This window comes from Solanum dulcamara, chromosome 11, assembly GCF_947179165.1.
Source record: "Solanum dulcamara chromosome 11, daSolDulc1.2, whole genome shotgun sequence".
Classification (NCBI taxonomy): domain Eukaryota; kingdom Viridiplantae; phylum Streptophyta; class Magnoliopsida; order Solanales; family Solanaceae; genus Solanum; species Solanum dulcamara.
The window spans coordinates 48,902,205-48,911,049 of record NC_077247.1 but is presented as its reverse complement, the minus strand read 5'-3'; the positions used below and the strand labels follow the sequence as shown (position 1 = coordinate 48,911,049).

General features: G+C 33.4%; 1 long non-coding RNA gene across 1 annotated transcript; it reads right to left on the bottom strand.

The window, feature by feature from the left end:
* Positions 1-927: 927 nt before the first annotated feature.
* Positions 928-3,282, bottom strand: LOC129874288 (uncharacterized). The gene is made up of 3 exons (XR_008762864.1): positions 3,198-3,282; positions 3,011-3,103; positions 928-1,319 (listed from the first exon to the last, which is right to left on the bottom strand). It is a non-coding gene; the product is annotated as an uncharacterized LOC129874288 (long non-coding RNA).
* Positions 3,283-8,845: the final 5,563 nt, after the last annotated feature.

The window sequence follows — 8,845 nt, the reverse complement described above, 5'->3', positions numbered from 1 at the left end:
CTTAATCCTAAAAAAGATTTCTAATAAAAACCTGTCGAGATTTGGATTTGGGATAAGTTAATTACCTTCCTAAAATTTTAATGACTATGGGAGGAATAATTTTGATTATATGATAGTAATTAATTCAATTCTTAAAATGCCCTTGTCAAATATTCAAATAAGATATAGGTTTTTATATGTTGTAGACTCATTTCCTTAATTTGTTATGCATTTCTATATTCAACCATTTACATTAGAGTTATTTTTCTTGTTAAATTTGTGATCACATTATACAAAGTTAGACGAAGAAAAAGTGTAATATAGAGTATATAGACATTTATAATTGTTCTACCAATTTTGTGATATGCGAAATTATAATCTCAAAATAATTTCATTTCGGATGAAATTTCAGAATAAGCCACACTTCCCCAAACCCTCCGACAATTCAACCCCCTAATCAACCCAACTACATAGGGATGGCAATGGGATAGGGTGGGATAGGTATGAGACGAGTTTAGAGCTAGGCTAGGCAGGGTGGGTTTAGAGTTATGCGGGGTGGGGCACGTTGAAGTAATTATTATTAAAATTAATGCGGGGCGGGGCGGATTGCGGATTGTTGCGGATTTAAGGTATCAAATAGGAATCCGAAGAAAATTAAATCTTTGTAATTAGTAAAAATCTAAGATATAACTTTTTATATTAAACTTTGACTTTAATTTTAACTTTTTTTTTAAAAAAAATTTAAACTAGACAAATGTTAATTAGAGTTAATTAGCGATTAAGAAACAACCGTTGAAATGTTAACTCTAAACAATTAATTAGTAGTTGAGATGTTAATTAGCGAAAAATTAAAAAAAATTATGAATTTTATTTTTTATATTAAATTCAATTAAAAAAAGAAAAAAAATAAAAACTTATGTGGGGCGGGTCTGCCACGACCCAACCCCGTAGGCTGCGACGGATGTCCGAACTGGACGCTCGCATACACCCCTGCTAACGATAAATAAATTTGTCCCCTGTTTGAGTCATAATGTATCAACAGACATGATAACATATAAGCCGATGAGGCTATCGTGACAAAGGGGACGTCCCAAAACATCAGTCTGATAGGCACCACTACACATACATACATATACAATCCACATTCATGTTTACCGACCTCTAAGAGTAAGAACAGTACACATAAGGCGGGACAGAGCCCCCGCCGTACCCCTGAATGAACAAAACAAATATATACGTCAAGGGATCAATACCATAGCTAAGCTCCGATACAATGAAGCTCTCCCGAACTTGCTGATAGGAGTCCTAAGCTGGTGGGTCTCCAAACTGTGCGTCTGTACCTGCGGGCATAAAACGCAGCCCCCGAAGAAAGGGGGTCAGTACGATATATGTACTGAGTATGTAAAACATAAAATACCGTAAAGGGAGTACAATTGATATAGGAACGCAGGGAACAATATAACAACTCATAAAATACTGTACATGCGTCTTATAAAATGAAGTCATGCATCTCAGAGTCGTATTTCGTACCCGGCCCGTTGTGGGACTCGGTAAATAATCATACCATCATCTATCGTACCCGACCCTTTATGGGACTCGGTGAATAATCATGTCATCATATATATATATACGTACCCGACCCTCTAGTGAGGGACTCAGTGAGTCATTCATGTCATTGCATTATCATTTCCTCATATAGCGTACCCGACCCTTTAGTTAGGGACTCGGTGGATAATGCAGTGAACTATGCACGATTACGTACCTGGCTCGAGACTCGGTGATAGAAGAGTTATGGTATACACGAGTAGAGTAGTGAGTAACCATATGCAATTTAAAACATTGTCAAAGACTCAATGAAATAATAAAGACGAATTGTCGTTTGAAAATCAGGACGATAGTCATATCAATCATCTCTCCAATATCACTATTGATCATATCAAAAGATCCTTAGGAACCATAGGCATGAATCAAGACGATACAAAATAACTTATCAAAGTCAAGAACATTAACTATCGGAGAGTCTCTAAGAACCGGAATCATGAATCACCCTCCAGACTTATGAATGAAATTACTCCCAAAGCTCATATTAATCTTTACTTAACTCTAAGACATGCCAAAAGAGAGAAGGGACTGCTTTACATACTCTCTACTTTTCCTCATGTAGTCATCTTATACATATGTGCCGTGAAACGTACGGCCCGATCCTTAGGTAGTAACATATGTCACACTTGGCCCATCAAGGGACTCAGTACCAGAAATATTTCATCATAATATCATAACTTATGTCAAAGACATATCAAGAGAGAAGAAAGGTAGCTTTACATACTTATGCCAAAACATGCCAAAAGAAGAAAGGTAACTTCACATACCTCTTAGGGACTACTCTTAACCATGTTCGTCTCGTCGTCTTTTGAACCTATTTAACATGAAAGTAATACTAAGGTTCATTACCTTTCACTTTCCAATTTCCACTCTACACCCAAGTACTCATAGGAGTTATTTCCTTATCCATTACCCTCGACTAGTTTGTTACTAGTTCCGAATCTACCGAAAATCGGGCAGCATCTCCTCTATAACTTCAACATCCTCGAGATTTAAACTCGGCCACAATGTCAACAACCATACCAATAACAACAACCAGTAGCATATTTACAAGTAAATTACTTCAACCTTACACAATACAAGCTCCAAACAACTAGCTCCAAACTACGATACAAAAATAGAGTTCTTAATCTTTGTTTCACAAAATCTTTAACCATACCAAACGGAGGGTCGTGTGGCTGCAACCAGCAGCACCCACACCCTTGTTAAAACACTTTTAAGCTCTGCAACACGTAACCCAACCAGCTGCACCCGCAGCACTACAACGACAACCCACTACCCGACTTTGATTTAACTATAACCACTTCAATTTAGTTTGTTTCCAACGTCAAGCATACTTATACACTTTTTCCACTTACACCCTTATTTAATACATGTAATATACTTCATAAAAACATCATAAACTCCAGTTCGAAAGAGAAAACTTTACCTTACCCGAAACTCGCCAAAACTTGCCAGAACTCGCCTCGAAATTTTCTTTAGCGCAGCTGAAACTTCGGGGCTGTTTGTTAACGTTTTGGGGCTGCTACAAACCATAAATTTACATTAATAACACCATCATACCCTTGTGGTATACCCTAGATAATTAATTCACGAAACGGAATCGGAGAACTTACCTTTTTCTCCCCAAAACCGTAGCGCTCTCTCTCTAGCTCAAGTTTTTTTTTTCTTCTTCTCTTTTCTTCTAGACTTTTCTTTTCTAGAGTTTTTGGATGAAGATGTAATCTTAAGGGATAAGGATGACTAAAAGTCATAAAGCATATGTATATATATGCCACTTTAGGGGGTGACACGTGTCAAGCTCTTATAGGGCCAATGCATCACCCCCTCCACTTAGGGGATGCCACATGGCATATGGGGCCCACCCTCTTGCTGCAGCTGCTGCCACATGGCACTCCCTCATGCTTCCACGTGGCACTCTCTCATGGGCTGCCACGTGTCGCTTTCTTTTCCTCCTCGTGGGTTCATAATCTCGTCTTACTTTACGAACCTATGTAATCCTTACTATGTAACCTTGGTATGTGCTCAAGTAGCTTAAGTATGTAAGATTTTCAAATTGGTAGCTTACATAAGTAAGTCGATTCCTACGACTCATTACTTGGCCTCCACTTCCTTCCGGATTCTCATAACCACATTTCCAATCTTCCCTTCTATGAGTGTCACATTCTCCCTTCCTTAGAGTTGTTTGGTAGAGTTATTGATTACCCAGCTCACATGGAAACTTCTATGAAGCTTACGAACTTTAAAAAAAAAACTTGAGAAGCTTAAGAAGTTCAAGAAACTTAAGAAGCTTAAGAAGTTTGAGAACCTTCCAAGGTACAAAAGTACGGGGTATAACAAGGTCTATATGAGGCGGGGCGACTTAAAAAATTTGCGGATTGAGCTCAACCCGCCCCACACCACACCCCTCCCCCCGCCCCGCCCCATTGCCATCCATACACCTACACATCCGCTCCTATAATGTTTGTTGTATTATCTAAATGTTTTTAGAATTATATTTTGCGTTTATTTATCAAATACTAAAGAATATTTAGTGTGAAACCAAACTCACCCTAAACTCACAATTAGTATGACTTAAGCAAGCTAGTTGATAAATACTAAAAAATATTTAGTGTGAAACCAAACACACCCTAAACTCACAATTAGTATGACTTAAGCAAGCTAGTCCCAACAACTTGGTGTTTGGTAATTAATTCATGTAAAAGGTGTTACCAATATAGAAGTGGAGAACTTATTCCTGATATGTATCAACCAATTTTGTTTCTTTGATGCTAAGAAGTATTTATAACAATTTTTTTGTACTTAAAAAAATTTTAATACGTAATTTAAAAAATTAGATTCAAAGCATGTTTGTGTAGTAGCACCTCGTTCGGTACTTACGGAGTGAAGCACAGTAGGTAAAATATTCTTACGCCTAAGTCATATACTTGAAATTTTTTGTCTTGAAATTTAGTATCCAATAATTAATGCCATAAAACTAACTTTGGAATATTAAACGATTTTTTAATATAATGCACATTTCCAGTTTGCAAGATACAGCTAATTTCCAGTTATCCACCTCTAACTATCAACTCCTATATCTAAGTGTAATATTATAAGATTCATTATAACTAATTTATTCTGTTATTCTTCGTCTCAAATAATAATTGCTTTGCCAAACTGAATTATATTTTCTTCAAAACTTTTTGATGTCTTTAGGGCAAAAATATTGGGGGGTGATCCATTTGGTTAGTTTCATAGTTGCTTATGGCAGACAAAAGATTTCACTTGTCTATCTTTTTTTTTTTAAAAAAAAATCATCAATGCGACTAAAAGACAGATTTTCTGAAAGCGAATACTAAATATTACGATTTTTGCTAATATAGACTATAGTATAATATAAATCAAATGAACTTAGACAGTTAGACCAAACGTATTCTTTTGAATTATTCAAATATCAGGATCGTCACACGTTTGGGAGCCTAAAACTAAATTTCATAGAGAGATTTTATATTTTTTAAGTTGACATATATAAATTAAATAATTATAACATATTAAGTGTAATTCTACAAATGAGGTTTGGAGAGATAGGATATACGCGGATATTATGAAGTAAGAATGTAAACAATATAAGTTTTTAATAAAAATATATAATGTAAAGTTAAAATAATAAAACCTAACTCAAAATTTTAAAAGTTTATATAATGATATCGAAATAGTGTTGCGTTGAATTTCATAAGTTGATCATATAATGATATTAAAATAGTGTTGATTAGTCTTAGTGCTTGAAATTTGAAGAAAACACCAAAAAATAAATTTGATCTTTTTATAAATACACAACAATAGATTTTGCATAATGTAAAAGGTTTGACGTACTGTTTGAAAGACTTTAGAATATACAATAATTAGAGAATAAAAATAGTGAAAGGGGTATAAAAAAAGTAAATATAAAAATAATAATGTTGGTTTATGATAATCATCCGAATATAAATGAGGCAACAAAATAGATAGCGGCATAAGAGAGGATGCTACAATTAACTAAAAACTATTTCATTTCTCAATTATTATAACAATCTCTAGATTAAATGAGATAAAAAAAATATTATATTTCTATTTAAAAAATTATTTTCAAATTTATCAATACATGAGATTTTTGTAACAATATATATATATATATAAAATGGAGGGCTGCTCAAACTATTATTTTAGTGGTCTTATGATCAAGACGGTCATGTCAACCATGCGTATGATAAACCAAGTCAAATAGAGAAGAGTCATCTAAATGATCGAGTCTGAGAAAAGACTATATGCGATATCTCATCCATTGCACTACGTACCCCCAATCCGTCGTTCTGCCTCTATTCTCATTTTATTTGTCTAAGTTATAAATTTATAAATAGCATTTCATGTTAATTGTCTTCCCTCCACTATTCACTACACTAACGTTTTTTTTGTGTAGTGAACAAATATAAATGGATCAAAAAAATAAAGATTAAAACAAAATTAGTGAGTCTGCCAATATGACCTAATTAAGAAGTACGTAGTACACGCAAATATGTCCCAATAATTTTGGCTTAGCAACTCACGTAAAAAGTGTGTAACAAGCTGTATACCAATATCCAAACGACAGAATTAGAATATGTCTGTAGCCATGCACGTGATTTGCATAACCATAAATAAGCAAAGGGGAAAGAACACATCTTATTCGAAAGCCAACTTTTAATTACTACAAAAATATTCGTTTCGGTCCATTTTACTAATCCTATTTATCTTTTATAGGTCTCTTAAAGAGATATTAGCTTTCATTTAACTTATAAGTTTCTCTTGTTTACATTTTGATCTCGATTTATTTCTTCTGATCTATTTTATTTATCATTGTCTTTTGATCTCGATTTATTATTTTTGTCTTTTAATTTGCATATCCTTCCTTTAGAGAAATATTAACTTAAAAAGATCTTTGACTTAGAGCCTGTTTGGATGGACTTATTTTAAGTAACTTATGAGTTGAAAACTACTTATAAGTTAAAAGAAAATAAGTAGGTGCAACCTACCTTATTTTTTTTGACTTATAAGTTGTTTTCAACTTATAATCTGATTAAAATAAGTCCATCCAAATAAACCCAATTATTTATTGAAATTTATTTTAAGCACAAAATGACTTTAAGTTGGCCAGTCAAGCACTCAAAAAAGTTGAAAACAGCTTATAAGTAACTTATAAGCCAATCCAAACGGGCTCGTAGTTACCCTTGTTTACATTTTGATCTCAATTTGATAATATTCTTTCTTTTATTATATGAATTTCTCTCTCAAGGGTAAAAGCGAAAAATACTACTTTTCTATTTTTAGTTTGTTTGTCTTACTTTCCTTTTTCCTTCATTTCGAAAAGAATATCTCTTTCTTTTGGAAAGTCTTGACTTAACTTTCCACATGACATATTTAACACCACAAGATTAGAGGATATTTTGATATATTCTATACATCTTTATTTAAATGATAAAATTCAAAAATCTTCTTTATTTTTATAAAACTCTGTATCAAATTAAAATAAAAAAACACATTGAAACGAAAAGAGTAATTTTCTAAATTGGTAGGTATTTTTGGACCAATTATTTATAATAACCATGACAAGTAAAATGAAGCCGATGAAGTATTATTAAAGTGTTGTAGCAAATTGCTTTTAATTTGGGGTCTACCAGTACTGCACAACATTTTATATTGCCTTTTTATTTATTTATTTATTTATTTATTTATTTATTTATTTATTTATATTGCTTCACTTCCACGACAATAATGAAGTAGTGGAATTGCAAGATACAGTGAATTTGTTGCTGTTTCCAGTTATCCACCTAACTGTCACCTTCTACCTATATGTAATTAAGTGTCATGATAACATTCACAATACATCTTCAATGTTCATACTTTCATGCCTTCAATATTTAGTACTATCCTTTTCCCTCTATGTTTTAATTTATTTTTTCTACCTTTACAGACATAAAAGCAAAACAATTCTCTAACACAATCCAAAAAGACAAGGTTAGAGTACTTTAATATTTACTTAATTACTTCTTATGGTCAAGCAGGAACACCACTAGCATACATAGAATTTTTTGTAAGTGATGTTGTTGAATATTCCGACCTCTCAAATTAAACGCATTGCTATCGATCCCCATACCCAAATAGTTCTTTCTTTTTCTCAAGGATTGTAAACCTTTTTAAAAAGAACAATATAAACATTGAAAATTCATACAATAAAGTCTCAGGTTCGTAAGTATGGCGAAAATTTTGTTGGAGTGTCACCCTCAAAATGAGCCCTAAAGTGTACGATCTGAATTTTGTCGGAACTCCAATGCCTGTACCGAACACGGGAAGCCAAAAAACAAAAAATAATAATAAAAAGCATACAATTGGCAATGTCTTGCTTAGAATTGAGACATTGTAGCCATTATTGTTGTTAAATCACCAGGGGGAAAAAGTGAATAAAGGGAAAGAAAAACAAGAACTAGATAATCAAATAAAGGATGGGAAAAGTGTAGAACCTTTTTACCTTTTTCCTATACCTGCAACTCCAGTCGCCTCAGATTTTATTATTTTTATTTTTTAAAAAAAAAAACTATAACAGATTGCAACCAGTACTAAAGTTTGGACCAACAACTTTATTTCCTGCTTTATTTAACTTGTGATGAGATTTCATAGTCCCGAAATCTCTTTATGCATAAACAACGATGATATGAAAACAAAAAAAAGGGTGTTTGGGACAAGTTCAGGGTGGTATTAGTTACACAAAAAATAAAGATAAAGAGTAATAGATCACCTGATTAGATTGAGCGTGATATAGACTTTTCAAGACAAGTTCAGGGTGCATTTGATATCCTTTACTCTTTACATTATTATCTGCAGGCCAACAGCACTTAATTTCACTATTATTTGGCACCCTTATGAAATATAGTGGGGGTGAAGCAAATGAAAATAAAAAGGCATACAACGTAGGAGTCAATGAAATGGTTGAAAACAATGGCAAACCAGTGTTCATAGTGCAATAGAGAGAACAATATGTTACTCGGTATATGTGTTGGTATAAAATAAATAGGTATTCAGTAGTATACTCGAGGTATTCACAAGCACAACATAAACACTACAATTATCACAAAAAAGGGTCAGCCTAGCGCACAAAGCAATCCCTCGTTAGCAAGGTTCAGGGAAGGGCCGCACCCAAGGGGTGTAATGTAGCTACATTATCTCAAGAGAAAAAAAAAAGAAAAAACAGAAGAGATGGAACTTGAGATGG